This window comes from Microtus pennsylvanicus, chromosome 13 (assembly GCF_037038515.1).
Source record: "Microtus pennsylvanicus isolate mMicPen1 chromosome 13, mMicPen1.hap1, whole genome shotgun sequence".
In the NCBI taxonomy this organism is placed as follows: domain Eukaryota; kingdom Metazoa; phylum Chordata; class Mammalia; order Rodentia; family Cricetidae; genus Microtus; species Microtus pennsylvanicus.
The window spans coordinates 81,189,024-81,204,987 of NC_134591.1; positions in this window are offsets into that span (position 1 = coordinate 81,189,024).

Consider the following 15,964-nt stretch of genomic DNA (forward strand, 5'->3'; position numbering starts at 1 on the left):
TGCCTCTGGGCGCTTGCCCCCGCCTCCGCGAGCGGGTCCCAACTCCTCCCGCCCGGCCGGGCTCACGTCACCCTCCTTCCCCGCCCCTCAACCTGGAGTCTGAGCCCCCCTACCCGGCCGGCAAGCTTTGCTCTCCAGCCCACCTCCCTGGAGCTGAACTGGCGACCTGGGCTCTGAGTGGCCTGGGCGGCGCCGGAGACGGGATTCTGGCCCGCCCCTTCCCCATCCCTAGCCGCGTCCCGGTCTCCACCTTGGGAAAGGCTCGAAAGAGGCCGCAGGCTCCGATTGGACCGCTGGGCGCCGCCGGATGGTGTTGCCACGGTAACCGGATGGTATGCGAAGCAGTTAAGAGGTTCGGACCCGGTTCTAAGTACGCCCAGTGGACTCGGAGGGCTGATTTGGGGAGGGGACGTTCTCGTGGGGCTCCGGGAGACAGGGCTGCGCGAAAGTTTCCTCCAGCGGAGCTGCGTGGCGCTGGTGATGCGAGAGACTGTGGGAGGCTGGGGAGGGTCCTCCGCAGGGGAGCTCTCCCCACTGCCTGGGCCTGGCCTCCGTCCAGGCAGATGAAGTTTCAGCGTTCGTTTGGAGCGTGTTTCTGCCCAGTTAGTCTCCAACCCAGTGTCGTCCTTCCTGATTTTATGGCAACTGCCGCCTTTTCAGAACCAGAGAGTTCGGAACCTGGGTCTCCCAAGCTCTCAGAAATCTTGTCCACTCCCCGACCCAGCACTTCCCGGTGCCTTACCTTGGTAGTCGTATCTGCATAGCTGGTTAGTGAAAGACAGGCACTCTGAGGTCCGCTTTCTCTGACAGAAGTGACACGGAGGAGGCAGAGTCTCCCATGGAGGCTTGAGCTGCTGGGTCCCTGGGGAACTCTCGTGGCAAAACCCAACTTTGAACTTAACACACAGAGGGCAAAAAGTGCTAAGTCAAGGAAGGGCCTTAGAAATGAGCTGCAGCCAGCAGCCTTCCTACATAGACATGAGAGCCAAAACCAGGAGGGTAAAAAGATGAGAGACCGGACTTCGCAGAGTGCTGCCTGTAGTGGCTTCTGCCCAGTTCTGACCCCCTAGGAGAGGGTAAGGCCTCCCTCGGAGGGTTACCGATGGAGGAGGAGCCAACAGAGTCTGGCTGGGACTCACAGTGAGCCCCAGGCAGGCCCTTCCCCCCAGCCTCCAGCCCAAGGTTTTACACAGCCAGAGATTCCTCCCCACCCAAGCTGAACAGGACGGAAGTGGTTCTGTTTTCCCTCTCAAGACCAATATGGTAGCATGAGCCTGGACATGGGTACCGGGTGTCACTGTCTTGGGGTCCTGGCTGTATTATGCAACCTCTCTGACTCTTGGCCTTCTCCTCCTCAAGACCCATTTCCTGTCACTTCCCTTTGGAGGTTTTAATCAGAACTAAATGAGTTTGCCAGGCACACGTGCAACTGTTACTAGCAAGGTGCCAGTCTGTGGTCCAGAGACACCCAGGTGACTCAGCACTTTGTCTGGCCACTTCTGGGCCATCTTCCCTCGGAGCCCTGGTCCTGATGGGCTGTGAGGAGATGATCTTAGGAAGCCAGGAGACAGGGAGGTCCTCAGAGAGCAAGCTGGACCCAGTTGCCAACTAGGAAGCAGATGCCTGCACTGCTGCCACCTAGCGGGAGAAGCCAGAGTGCTTCAAGGGAGGACCTTCCAGCAGCCTGAGGAATCCTTCCGGTGGCATCTTAACAGCCTGGCAGCCAGGTGGCTGGGGGGTAGGGGAGGGGGTGGGGCTCTGACCTGGTTTCTTCTACAGACCCTTCCCAGCCTTACAAGCTCCACTGCCCTCTTCGAATGGGGTAGGTGCATCCCGATTAAGCTTACGATGTTATTGAAATGCATTCTCAATGATTAATGAATCAAAGTTGGGATGAAGCTGGATGAAGACCCTGTGCTTAGCCAGGGCGGGACCACAGGTTCATTCCCCAGCACATGCACAGAAGCAGATGAATGAAGCCAGCGTGCGATTTAACAATGTATGTTCTTGTTGACACATCAAATAAGCAACTAGCGAATGCCAATAAAACTGACAGCCAGACACACCCGGAGATACTTACGTCCTCAGTTGCCTACAAAATGCCTGTGGCTTCCGTCTGATGTCACTGGTACCACTCAGCCTTCAGTCAGCCACCTACAGTCGTGACTCAAGGAAATACTCAACGTCAATGAGAGTTAACTAAGCCAAGATCACATTTGCTTGCCCATGTTTCAAGACCTAATGGATGCTATCCTGACAGGGAGGGGCTGGATAAAGCAATGGCTAGAAGCATTTTCTGCAAGCAAGGATGGGTCCATTAAATGGCAGAATTCTCCAGAAAAAGGTGGACAGACCACAGTAATGCAAATGGGACCTCTCCATTTAGGCAGGGGAGGAGACCCTCATCCCCATCAGGACTTGATGTACCCTTTTAGAACCTGGAACCTGGGCACGTGGGCATGTATCTTCAGTTTTCTCTGGGATGACTCACATCCAAACCTCCCCAAGGAAGCCCTTATGTATTATTCTTTGTTTTTCTTCATCTCTCGATTGCTTTACAGTTGCAAAAGCAATAAAACTTCCATCTCACCATGTGTGTGGCCTGTTCCTTGGAGTTCAAGGCTCTCATGTAACTAGCTGGTTTATTTTTCTCTCCTTGAGAGCTGGCTGGGAGGGCAGACATGTGTCACTCCACTTAATACACATGTGTGCACTCACAAGTGCATGAATGCATGCGAACACATGTGTGCTGGTACACAGGTGCACACACATGAGCACATGCATATGTGGATGAACAAACGCACACGCGCATGCATCCATACACACGCCCACGCCTGCCAGCCTCAGTGTGCAGACAGGACCCCTGTTGGTGTCTCTGTGCAAAGTGCAGGTCCTCCTGTGGCTTCTGGCAGCTTCCCTTCTGCCTGGCAGACATCCCCTCTTGGAACTGCCAACCATCCTCACCTCTCCCTTTCCCGGTTTCCCAACAAAGGAGCCGCGGCCCTGCAGGAGGTCCTCCTTGAAGCTCTCTGAGGCCATTTACCTAATGGCCTTCCCAGACTATTTTTAAAACTCATGCAAAGCCAAATTGAGCTGCCATTGTTCATTTTTCTCCCAAGGAGGTAAATGTGTCTTAAGCATGACATTTGATTAAGTAGCTAAGTTTGGGGTTTTAAATGGAAGGAAAAATGCTGATTAAAATCATTATAAGTTTCCTCAAAGTGTTCACACAGGTGTCTTCCCCACCTCCTCTGCCTCTCTACTTCCCCCAAAAGTCACCTTGCCTTCTCAGACAGGTTCTGTGCTGGGGGCTCTGGAATCCTTCCTGTCATCCCAGCTGTCTCCAAGCAAGGCTGCTTGCTGCTGAGCTCAGGCGGGAGCCAGGCTAGCCTGTCAGAGGCGAGAGAGTGAAGATGACAGACACGCCCACCAGCAAAATGGCTCCCAGGACAGGCAGTTTGTAGCTCAGGGCCAGCAAAGGAAATGGCTCGCCTGCCCCGTCTGCCACAATGTGCTGCATGCAGAAATGGGGACAGGGGCTCCATCGACTTGAGTTGAGCCATGGAGCCCCCAATGCTTTGGGTCCTGCTGCAGGAGGAAAGAGGGCCGCCCAGTCTGTCCCAGCAGGAATATGCCCCTCCTTGTAAAGCTTTCAGGCAGCTCCGGGGCGACAGCTTTGTCTACTTCTGTTTAGATGGGAAAGAATGACAGACAAGGGGACCCACCGGCCTTGCAAAGGGGCACAACTGAAAAGTGTTTCCTGGCACTACCAGGTTGGGAGGGGTAGGAGTCTGAAGCTGGAGAGGAGAGAAAGTGAGCCTTTCCTAGGTGGACAGACACAGGCTGGGGAACCCCATCCGGAGAGCTGAGGAAGCCCCTTGGGGGAAAGTGCTCCAGCGCCCAGTTAATCCTTTCTTTTCCCAACTATTGTGAGCCCCGCAATCTATGGTTTCTGCGCAGTGTTGCAGTTCTGTCTGCTCTACCAAACTTCAGGTGCCTCGTGGTATAAAGCAGGTGCCACTTCAGGTGGCATAAAGCAATGTGGGGTGGAGGCAGGTGTCTCTACCGCAGGCCAGCCAGGAGGGAGGCAGCCATAGTGGGGAGAGCCACCAAAAAGAATCAGGACACAGAGACCACCTAGGGTAGAAACTAGAGGGAAAACCTCTCCCTCCCCAATTTCCCAGAATGCTCTGAGCCTTAGGGAAGATCTCGGAAGGGAGGCGGACCTTCACTAGGTTCTCAGGATAGGCGTTAACTAAGCCATGAAGATGACAAGGGACGGGCGTCCTGAGGTATGAGGGACAAGACACTCTCGACTACACTTCAACAGAGCAGAAAGGACGTGACGGGAGAGATCCTACAGGGCCCAGCGTCTCATCCTCGGCGTTCACATTATCTGGGGAGGGCAGCATGTATCAAGGGATCTATGGAACCTGAGGTGTGGAGACAAGACCATCAGGTAAGGCTCCCTGGGAACAGACACAGCCCAGGCAGAGAAGCTCCTCAAGTGCCAGGGCGTGGGGTGATGAGCAGATCTGACTGCACCCCATGACCATGAGGCTCTAGGACTCCTGGCTCCAGGCAGAGGCAATGGAGTGGGACCCCAGCTTTAAGCTTCACGACCCATGTCTCTCTTGAGTCTGTTTATAAACTCCACCAGCCAGCTCAGACCAGATATCCCTATATAGACCCCCAGAGTTCAATACTGAACTCGGCCAGATTTGAACTCCTGCTTGCGGTCATGGGTGTCAATATCCAGCACACTCCTGCTCCACGCCATAGCCATCAAAGACCAGACCGGGGAGCTGCTCTTCACTGAGCATCTCCAGCCACAGGAAAAGGATGAGGGGTATCCGCAGAGCCCAGCCACAGTCCTGCAGTGTCTTCTGGGAATGGGTAAGATCACCTGCATTCACATTTCATTGTCAGGCTAATCGCATGGCCAAGCGGATGCCACCAGGGTGCTGGTATGCCAGGGAGTGAGGCATGAAAGCATAAACTTCACAAAGGGTGAGCCAGGAATTCTTGACATCCAGTCCTTCTACACTCTCCACTGCCAACACTTCAGGAAGAGACTTGCATCTGCTAAGCCCCTGAACTCGACAGATTGTGAGAAGGAAGACGGCTGTTTCTTGTATGTACGCTCAGTTTCTTCCTCTCCAGCTATGGCCACAGAGCCTTGAATCTCCACGCCAGGACCATTCAGACCGATCTTAGCACCTGCCCCAGCTGCAAGTCCCCGGCGGTGCCACTGGCACACAGAATCAGCTATTCACCTGTGGGATGATTGGTTCATATCTGACTCCACAATGACCAGAAGATGCATCTTGAGGAATTGTTCCTCTAACTGGAAGAGAACATTGTGACCATTCATTAGAAATCAACGTCTTCACTGTCACCACCACCGTCATTTCAAGTCCATCATTGCCATCCCCACCACCACCACCATCATTGTCATTTCCATCAGCACCTTTGATACCATTGTCACCATTATCATTTTCATCATCCTCACTGCCATCGGTATTATCGTTACATCATCGTAACTATCATTACCGTCTTCAGTATCACCACACTCCCCAGAATGATGTCATCATCCCCATCATCATCACCAGCATTTTCATCAGCATCATAACCGTCATCTTCATTACTGACACCATGAACAGCAGCAGCATCTCTGCCATAATCATCATCGTATCCCTCACCACCACCATTATCATCATCATCATCATCATCATCATCATCAATTTTTGCTATTTGGTTGGTGCTCAGGCCATGCCAAGAGCTGCTCTCACTCAGCACATCCAAGAGCGGCTAACCCTTCTGCGGCCCCTTTCTTGACCAGTAATTGCCGGAGTCTGTCTTCCTACGCAGAGCCTCAAGTGGCATCTGGGCTGTTCTCTGCCAATCTAGAAAGTAATTCAGCAGAAAAGCCACTTCCGTGAGCACTGCCTTTTCAGAGTCTCTGTTCTCTGATGCGGAGCAGTTTCCGGAACATGTCTGAAGGGAGGGCAATCTGTCACTTACAAGCAGCCCTATGAAGGACAAACACCCAGGAAGTTTACCCCAGTGGGCCTAAAGTTCACTTCGGTTTGTCAGCTCAACTCTCCTAAGAGGCCTTCTACACTTACAATCCCAACTTCATAGAAGTCCAAGGGATGGCCAGCGTAATTGTTCAAACATGAATCCACCATGAAGACCAAGGCCACTGAGTCAGATGGTCAACCACATGCTCCCAGACAGACAGCTCCAGGCATCTGGCCAAGGAACTGTCATAATCAGAAGCAGTGTTGCGCAGCGTGGGGCTAAGCTGAGCATGGCTGGATGACCACGTGTGCATGCATGAAAGGTGTATGTGGTCTGGGTCTCTTTCTGGAATCAGTATAAATGCACAGCTCCTGTCCAGTGGTGAGGTCTGAAACTACCATGTGGAGGACAGTGGGGGAGGCTGACCTGCTCCGCTGCCTTCTCTGACTGGGCCATAGGGCAGACCCAGAGCAGCAGCACATGTCACCCAGCCATTGTCAGGACTGTTCTGCTGTTTCCTTACGTGCAGCACAGCCATCCCTGCAGAGACCTGGGCTCCTACCTCACTCATGGTGCTGGGCTCCTACGGGAGCCCCGTGTTTGTTTGTTCCTCAGTGGCACATGGTTGTGGGTCTTGAACAATCGTAGGAGAAGCTGTCAGCTGACCTTTCAGGCACAAGCACATCCTCCTCTTCGTCCTTTGTAGCAAAACCATGGTGACGGTGGATGGGTGGAGACAGGTAAGTGCGCCCAGTGGAAAGTTTCTATTTTCAAGTCTTCCCTATGCCTCGTCTGCCTTGTATGAAATTCCAGCTGGTGCAATGTAAGTAGAAGCTACATGACATAGTCTCTGGTAGAACTCCTAGGTCCCGCCTGCAACGCAAGTGGAATCCAGGAGACAGTCCAACCACGTTGTCACCCTGAGCATGGAGTCTGCGTGATGGTAGAAGCTGCATGCCCAGGACACCAGAGCTGAAAGAGAAGTCATCTGGAAGCCAAGGCATCAAGAGTCCCTACAGAACTGTGGGAAATAAGTGTTTCCTGAGTTCCAGGTAAAGTTGATTCTGTGTTCTGTGGCTTTCTGCCTAATACAGTGCAAACCTGCTAAGGCTGCCCAGTGCCTCCCTGCAAATGCTGAGGAGCAGACAAAGGCCTTCATGCCTCAAGGTTTCGAACCCTCCTGGTAAGAAAGTCACATGTTCTCCATACTCATTTATTCATTGTAACTGGTGTGTGAGTGTGTGTGTATGAGTGTGTGTGTATGTGTGTGTGTGTGTGCGTGAATGCATGTGCCTGTGTGTATGCGTGTGCATGTGTGTGAGTGTGTGTTCATGCATGTGTGTGTGCATGCATATGCTGTGTGTGTGTTTGTATGAGTGTGTGTGAGAATGTGTTTGTATGAGTGTGTGTGAGAGAATGTGTTTGTATGAGTGTGTGTGTGTGTGTGTGCGTGTGCATGTGATATTTTACCTGCATGTATGTCTATGTACCGTTTGTGTGTTGTGGGAGACTGATCGCTTGTTCCCAGCTGCCCAGAACCGAAATAATTACACAAAACTGTAATAATTAAAACACTGTTTGGCCAGTCACTTAAGCATATTGCTAGCTAGCTCTTATATCCTAAACAAACCCATCTCCATTAATCTGTGCATCACCACAAGGTCATGGTCTACTTACAAAGTTCTAGTGGGGCTCCAGCAGGGGCATCTGTCTCCTGCAGAGACTACATGACTTCTCCTTGACTCTGCCTACTCTCTCCTCCTCTATCTTTTTGGAAGTGCAATAGGCCCAACGCAGCTTCTTTATTAAGCAGTGGTATTCACAGCACACAGGGGGTAATCCCACATCATTTGTGTGCCTGATAAGAAAGGAGGCCAGAAGAAGTCATCAGTTACATACAGTTACATACATCAGTTACATACATGAGTTACATACAGAAGCTTGTGAGCTGCCATGTGGTGCTGGTAACCCAGGCACTCTGGAAAAGCAGCCAGTGCTCCTAGCCACTGGCTGTCTCTGGAAATAATAAATATAGGGAAAGGGAACAGTGTGGTATTGGAAGCATAAAGGGGATGATCTCACTGAGCTCTCTCTCTCTCTCTCTCTCTCTCTCTCTCTCTCTCTCTCTCTCTCTCACACACACACACACACACACACACACACACACACACCACATGACAATTGAGCCTGGGCCTTGCACATGCATAGTGGATACTCTACCACTGTCTTATTGTATTTTGAAACAGTCCCAGTAAGTTGTCCAGCCTGGCTTTGAACTTGTAATCCTCCTGTCTGAACCTCCTGCGTGGTTGTGACAACAGGCATGTGCCACCAGGCCTGGCCCAAGAAGAATTTTCCCATGTTATCCACTTCCTGTATGAGCCACTTTCTGTGTGATCTAGGCCATTTTCCCAGACCTCCCTGTCACATTTCTGGCTTTGATACATATCATAACAGGGGTAAAGAGCTCCCCAAATTACTTGTTCCTTTGTTCCCAAATTTCTGGAAATTTCATCAGGCAAGGATATTAAGCGCCAGGTCTCTAGGAAACATGACATATAGCTCCAGGTGGATGCACAAAGCTGGGGAGGCTGCTTTGTTACAGGGCTGGCAGGCTGTGGAGAAGACCACAGGGAGCTGCGAACCCGGAGCAGGTGTTTCCGAGCTGAATCAGGCCGTGGTTTCCCGGATGAACGTGCAGAGTCTCTATTCCAAGCTATATAAAGCTGCAGGAACAATCAGGCCATGCTCCAAGGAGGAGGGACATCAGGAGGGCATTTCCCCCTGCCATGCCCCTCTGCCAGGCAGCAGAAGTGGAGGGGGGGATCCACGGGGATGCTGGTACCAAGCAGGAGGGCAGCTCACAAAAGCAAAAAAAAAAAAAAAAGCCTCTTGTGCTGTCCTCTTATTGTTGTTGCTTAGGATAAAACAAGCAACTCCAGGGCTTATCCAGCAAATCCCCAGGTGTGATCTCCAGCCAGCTGCCTAGCCCTGCTGAGCGCCAGCCTCAACGTTCTGAGGACAGGAGGGGAAGGGGACTGCAGTGTCCTCCTCCATCCATGCCAACCATCCAGGAGTCCTTCAGGACCCCAGCCGCCCTAGCTTCTCTTATAAAATAGTGTGGAGCTAGCGTGTCCAGAGTGTGACCTCTCCTGTGCCTTTTTCCTCTAGTGACTTGAGACTCCTACTACAGTTCAAACTGATGTCATCCCACGTCATTTAAGGAGTAATATTAAAAAGTCACACATTTATATCCACCTTCTTTTTCAGATATTTTCAGCCCATCGGTGTCTTGAATGCAAGCATGTGGAATTCTGAGACACGGAGGGCTGAGTGTAGGTGCCCTGTGGGCCTCTCTTGTGTGGGACACTCTTAGGTGACTGCCATCATTAGCACAGGTCTGTGGCAGAGAAGCAGGTCTGTGGATGTCAACTGCTCCGCTAATGTGTGCCTCTTGCCACGAGGCTCTCTGGTGGCTGGCCCCACGAGAAGGTGGACTTTAACAGTACTGGTCAGATTCTGCCACCCACCTAACTATCCCCTGGGATCCCCAGGGTCATTTCCTGCTTTCTTCTATGCCATCCAGCCCTGCACCACATTCTAGGCTCTCCCGTGACCTCATACAGTACAACCACTAGCTCCTCTCACCCACTTGTGAGAGTCTCCAGATCACTGGGGAGCTCTGGGGCCTCAATACCAGCTTCAGATAAGCAGGATAACAGCACAGGAAGGTAGGGGTCCCTCTGCCATGTCCCCGGGAGCAGAAACTTCTGGAATTTCTGGAAGACCAGGTTTGTAAACAGCACCCATCCTGAGCTGCCCAGGAGGATCAGGAGAGCATGCTCCTCCAAACAATTGGCAGAGGAGACTAGAAAATTGTCTCAGTGTCTTTTGTTAGCCTGATCCCAAAGAAGAGACTATGTATCTGGGGAGGATACATACTACTAATTCCCACAGTGCTCATGGGCATGTGGCCAGGCCCAACTGAGCCCTGCCCCTGGCCAAACCTGCAGACCTGAAGAAGTCCTGGGCAAGAAGCAAAGATACTGTACAATCACTGACTGTTTGCCACACCCCAGTCCTTGCCTTCTGTTGTCTTCTTCTAGAGAGATGTAGCTCCACCATGAATGTGCGGCCAGCGCACACTAGTTAGCTCTCCCTAACTCTGGGACGAGGCTGTTGCTTAGGAGTGGTCCTGATGATGACGGGCCATTGCTCCCATGGGGCTGGTCACCCAGAATCGGCCCTTTCATCTGGGCCAGCCGTGGTATAATGGAGTAGCAACTCACTTGAGGCCTAAGAAGCAGCCTTTGAATGTGAGCTCTCCAATTCTTCCTGCCAGCATGACTGACAGGAAGAGACTGGCTTCAAGATAGGCTGTCTGTCAAGGGAGAGAGACACAGTGCTCAAAGCCAGGTCCCCATGTCCTTGCCACTAAGGGAGCAAGGCCTTAGGTGGCCATGGCATGTTTCTCTCTCATGTCCACCTCAGGGATAATGGAGTCCATTGCAGGCCCCAGGACGCTGGAGCTCGGTTGTAACCAACCTACACGGCAGAGGCCCAGGTCCTGTCACATTCCTGGGAATTCAGACTGTGTGTCCCTAGAAAAGCCACTTAACCCTTCGGGGCTTTAATTGACCCCTCCATAAAATGGGGTCAACAATAGTTTCTAGCCCTCTAGGGTCCCATTGCATGAATTCTTGGAGGTCCATCCTGGACCATGTTTGGTGCATATGAGCACTTGGTAATTGTGAAGACTGGGACAAGGGCGTGCTGAGGTCACACCCTGACAGAAAACTGGGCACACAATGGTGCAGCCCCTGAAGGTCTCGGGGCCAGGTCCTCCCATCGCCTCTGTGCTTGCCCCTGGCCCTGCACTGTCACTGGGCTTGGCTGCCATCTGGCCCTTGTCTTTAATTGGCCCATGCTCCCATGAGCCAGGGACTTCAGAAAGTCTTATCCTCTTGTCCCTTGGATAACTTGACTGGGTCTTTGGGACTCAGACCAGTGTCACCTACCCTGGAAACCAAAGACATCCTGCTTGAGTTCTCTGTGTCCTTGCCACTACCTCATCTGTGGCAGCATCCTCTATCCCATCCCCTTCCTTCCTGCTGGGTCTCTCACAGAGTACTCTTCCTGCTCCAGGGCGGGACTTTGATTTCATCTGGCTGCCTTGCTGTTGCCCAAGTTCCTCCAGATGCCCAAATTCCTCCAGATGCCCAAGTTCCTCCAAATGCCCAAGTTCCTCCAGATGCCCTTCTCTGCAGAGCCCTAGGTCCAAGTGGCAGCTGTCTGTGGACACAGCAATGTCCATGTCCCTTGGAGACATTCCCTTGTGTGGGCATTTTGAGGAAAAGCAGAGATAGTTGTTGGAGCCACAACCTGTCTCCCACAGGAGCTGCAAAAGATCCAAGCACGGGGAGGAATGGACACAGTCAAAACCTCTGTCCTGTAGGTGAAATAGGGTCACCAGGTGACTTTGCTGTGAGTGGACAGCTCCCTTCAATGTCATTGAGCATGGTAAGGACAAGTTTATTTTGTACGTGAACTTCAAAAGACCTCAGGAGATTTGGGATAGCCAGACCTGGAACATGTTGGGTCAGGACTTTGTGCTGGTGTGGGCCACCAAGATCAAAAGGCAAAGGGATCTTGTTCTTCATGCTACAGGGCTCCTAGCTGGAATGGCAATTGGTGTATTGAATAAAAACCATTGAACATCAGCTTGGTTTGGGGAAGCTCTGGCTAGTTATACGGAAACAAACAGAGTAACAGGAAGAAATGTGTGTATTCTAGAAAATTCACAGTCCGAGATTGGCAGGCCCCCTAGAGACTGCCCAACTCTGCAGTCTATGTAGAGGTTCGAGAGTTCTAGGTTGAGACGTCAAGGCCCAGAGAGATGGGTGCAGGCTTGTGGTCACAGAGCATCCAAGTCTGACCACTGAGTGGCCATAACCCAGTCCTACAAATCTGCATCCGGATCATTTCCCAGTGAACAAACGCAAAGCACCCATTAAGCAGGAAAATGGCCATCAGCACACCAAGCACTGGACAAACAGACCAAGAACTCAGGAAACCATATCTAGTTCTGGCAAGCACTTGGGTTGTTTGGGGTCTGCAAACAAGAGCTGGTCAACCTCCTGGGACTTAATTTTCTCCTGTCTTGAACACGAGGGTCCACATCCATGCAGCAGGTCTGGAAGGGTAAGACATGGCCCTTGCCTGCAGACAGTATCCCCACATGGCTCTGCCGCTCTTGAAGTCAGACTGGCAGTGACAGATCTTGGGTCATTGCATTGTACAAAGGGGATACTGTGCCACCTGGGGCTCTGCATTTCCACGAAGACCGATTAAAAAGCAAAGCGCAATAGCTTGGGAGATCTGACTCATGCCAAGTAGAGTGAAGCCACTTTCCAGGAATGGGGAGAGAGGGGTGACGGAGATGAAGGTCTCAGGGTAGGACTGGTCTTGGGACTCAGCTGTGGAGAAGGACAACAGCTTCCTGTCTTGGGAAAGGCCTCGTCTACTAATGACCTTGAACATCCTTGCTCAGGGTCACACGAGGGTGATGAGCAAGAAACAGCATCCCCCCCTCCCATACTGAGATGACCTGAGGCCATTGTGTGGCTACCCATTGAATGGAAGAGTATGGGAACTCATGTCTGCTTGCCCTCTCTCCTGTGAGGCAGCCCGGAGGTAAGCTGAGCACCCCAAATCCTAGACAATGGCTCTCATTAAACCCATTGGTCTTTGTAGTGCTCTCTGTGGGTCCCATTTCGGGCTAGAATGGGGTTAGGATGGGAGAAGAGCTGGAGTTAAGCCCAGCATAGTAGGGATAGAGCCAGGAGAAGCAGTTCGACGGTGACAGGCCGATGTCCCGGCACCCACTGTAGCAGCATGTCCCACACGAGACAGCATCCACTTGACCAAGCTCCAATCAGCTCTAGAACCCTGTTCCCCTTCATAGTCATCTATATGCTTCCTCATTGGATTGGATGAGAAAATCAAATTACCTTCGCCCCCGCCCCCCCCGCACTGCCCCATGGGTAGGAAATAGGATGGTGGGTGAGGTGGGCTGATCTGGTACAATGGGAGTTGAAAGGATACCCCCAGCAGGATGTCAGGAGCCAGGAGGACGAGCAGCTGGTGCAAAGCTCTAGGTGACAATCAGAGTGTCCATCTCTATCCATTGCACCATGGTGTGGACTTTTACCGTCCTGTCTCCTGACAGCAGTCAGTACACGAAGCCAAGAGCCGCATTACACGCTACACAGATCCGCCTCCGGTTCTACCACGCTTAACCAGCTGGGCTGAAAGTCTTAGGCGTTTCATCTAGTCTGAGGGGTGAATGGCTTGAGCAAATTACTCATGAATTAGAGGTTTGGTCCCAGCTGATGACGCAATTGAGAGACGCTCTTGGAACCTTTAAGCTGTTTGTCTTGATACAACAAAAGGTCCTGGGTTATTAGGGGGACTGGGGGCCCAGAACATCAGGTGAACAGTTGTGTTCTGCCATGCATCCTCACCGTACTGTGCTTGCTCAGCAAGGCCCAAGATGGTGGACTACGGTGATGATTGGCACCTGCCAATCTGGGAGCCCTCATACTTTACCCAGGTATGTGCCATAACGTGGAACAGCTGCCCAAACACTGGATGCAATGGAGAACCCTAGGCCTTACTCAGGGGGAATCTGACCCTCACCCCAGCACCTGTGGGGAGAGCTTTGTCATCCCAAAGGAGAGCAGGGGCACCATATGTGGACTTAGGATAGTCTGGCTGCACCAGAGAGACTGAGACTATAGACCACCAACAGACTAAGATCAGCCTTTGGTGTTCAGTTTATCTATACATACATACATAAACACACACACGCATGCACACATACATCAATACATACATACGTACATACACACATACATACATACACAATCCATCTACCCACCCACCTATCAGCTATTCACTTATCAGCCCAATCCTCCATCCAACCCATATGTCCATCCATCCACCCACTCATCCACCTACCCACCATCCATCCATCTGCCCGTTGCCTATTCGCTTACCTTCCATCCATCCGTCCACCCTCCCACACATCATCCATCCATTTATTTAGCAACCAGGCACCTAGCCTATGTCGCACACCTGGCATAGATCCTGAATTTAGCTGACCAGGAGACCTGGATGGTTGGCGTCTAGGAATGGTCTATACAAAGCTGAAGCACAGGGCACCCTGACCCTCAGAGAGTGAACGGAGAAGCTGAGGGCAGAGCCCGCCAATCTCTGCCGTCTTTTCCTCCTCCCGCCCTTCCTCAGCACCTTTTCCTGTGATCACCTGTAGCTTTGGATCCCAGCACCTGCTAGGAGTCTTCTAGTGAATGATCAAACTCAAGGGCATCTGGGATCTCTGGACTTGCGTTTGGATTCAGAGCTGCAAGCAGTCCTGTGTGGAGCCCTGAGTCCTATAACCTTTGCGGCCAGCTGAGAAGCCCCGGATGTGGAAGATGTCATCCTGCTAGATGGAAACCCCTTAACACCAGGCCCATCAGTAAGTCCAGCCCCAGCTCAACTGTCTTTAATGTTCTGCCGTGTTTACAACACTCTACCATAGATCCTTGAGGCTTTGAGTTCTTTCAAACAAAGGGAACTTAGGAAATCAGTTGTGGTGACTGGCGGTGGTTACAGCTGTATGTGCAGCCCGAAGAGTAAGAATGCAAATGTGTCCTGTGTGGAAAGCCGGGCAGGAGGCACCTGTGTGGAGATCAAAGGGGGACAGGAGGACCTTTCCTGTGGAGACAGAGGAGGAGGCCTCGGCTCCCACTCCAGCTGGGTGACAGATGTTACATAATGGGCTGAGGGGGGCCCACTTCTCATTGCTCTTCCTGGTGCCTTTCTCTTCCCCTTCCTTCTTCCTCCTGCCCCTCCTCCTCTAGCCTGGAGTAAGAACATGGTGAGGTCTGAATATCCTCATCAGCTCAAAACCCAACCTGGAAGACACACCGGCCTGGAGGAACCACCCCAAGGAGATAGCCCTGACTCCATTGTTTTCACCTGGGTTACACAGGCACGTGGAATTTCAGGACTGACCCACGTCCTTCATCCCCACTCATGAACAAGCACTGTGGAGTTTCAGGGCTGGCTCACGTCCTTCCTCCCCACTCATCCCCACTGCAACTTCGAACCTTTGGTTTGGTCCAAGTAAAGCCTCAAGCCTCCTCCTGCAAGGGACATTAAAACTCACCAGGTCCCACATGAGGCTACAACGGCCTCCCTGTGTCATGCTGAGTCACCCTGTGTCACCCTGACACACTTTCAGAAGACACAAGCATCAAGTGTCAACTAAGAAAGGGCCTCAAGGCCTATGTCATTCAAAACGGTTTCTCAGTTGAGACATTCCAACAATAAAGCCTTTAGTTTGCCAAGTTTGCAAGGGTTTCTGGGTATGAAGTCATCAGCAGCCTGATGACAATGTTTCCTAAGACAGCTGAGATCCCATCCCTACCAAGCTTTCGTCCAACCTGGTCGACTCCTTGCACAGAGAATGAGATCCTATGGGTGTGGGAGCTGTTCCCAAGCTGCTGCCATGGGAGTTGGGCTACGACTCCTCTGCTGCCCCTGAACCTGCTTGTGAACCAACTGTCTCAATTTGAGTGACAGCAAATAATTTAGTGAACCCAGAGACCAGAGCAGCAACAAGAAAGAGCAAGCAGCTTTTAAAGCTCACAGGAAAAAACAAAACAAAACAAAACAAAAACCCGCAACCGGAAGACAGCCGCTCTGTCTTGATCCAAGCCAAAAAGGTACGAAACGTGTTGACCAATGAGAGTCCCCACACATGTAGGACTTAATTGTGGAATAATACAACCTCACTTCATAGGAAGCACTCTGAAATGAAACCCTTCTTTTAATTATTCCGGGACCAGAAGGGAACAACATTAAAAGATCTACA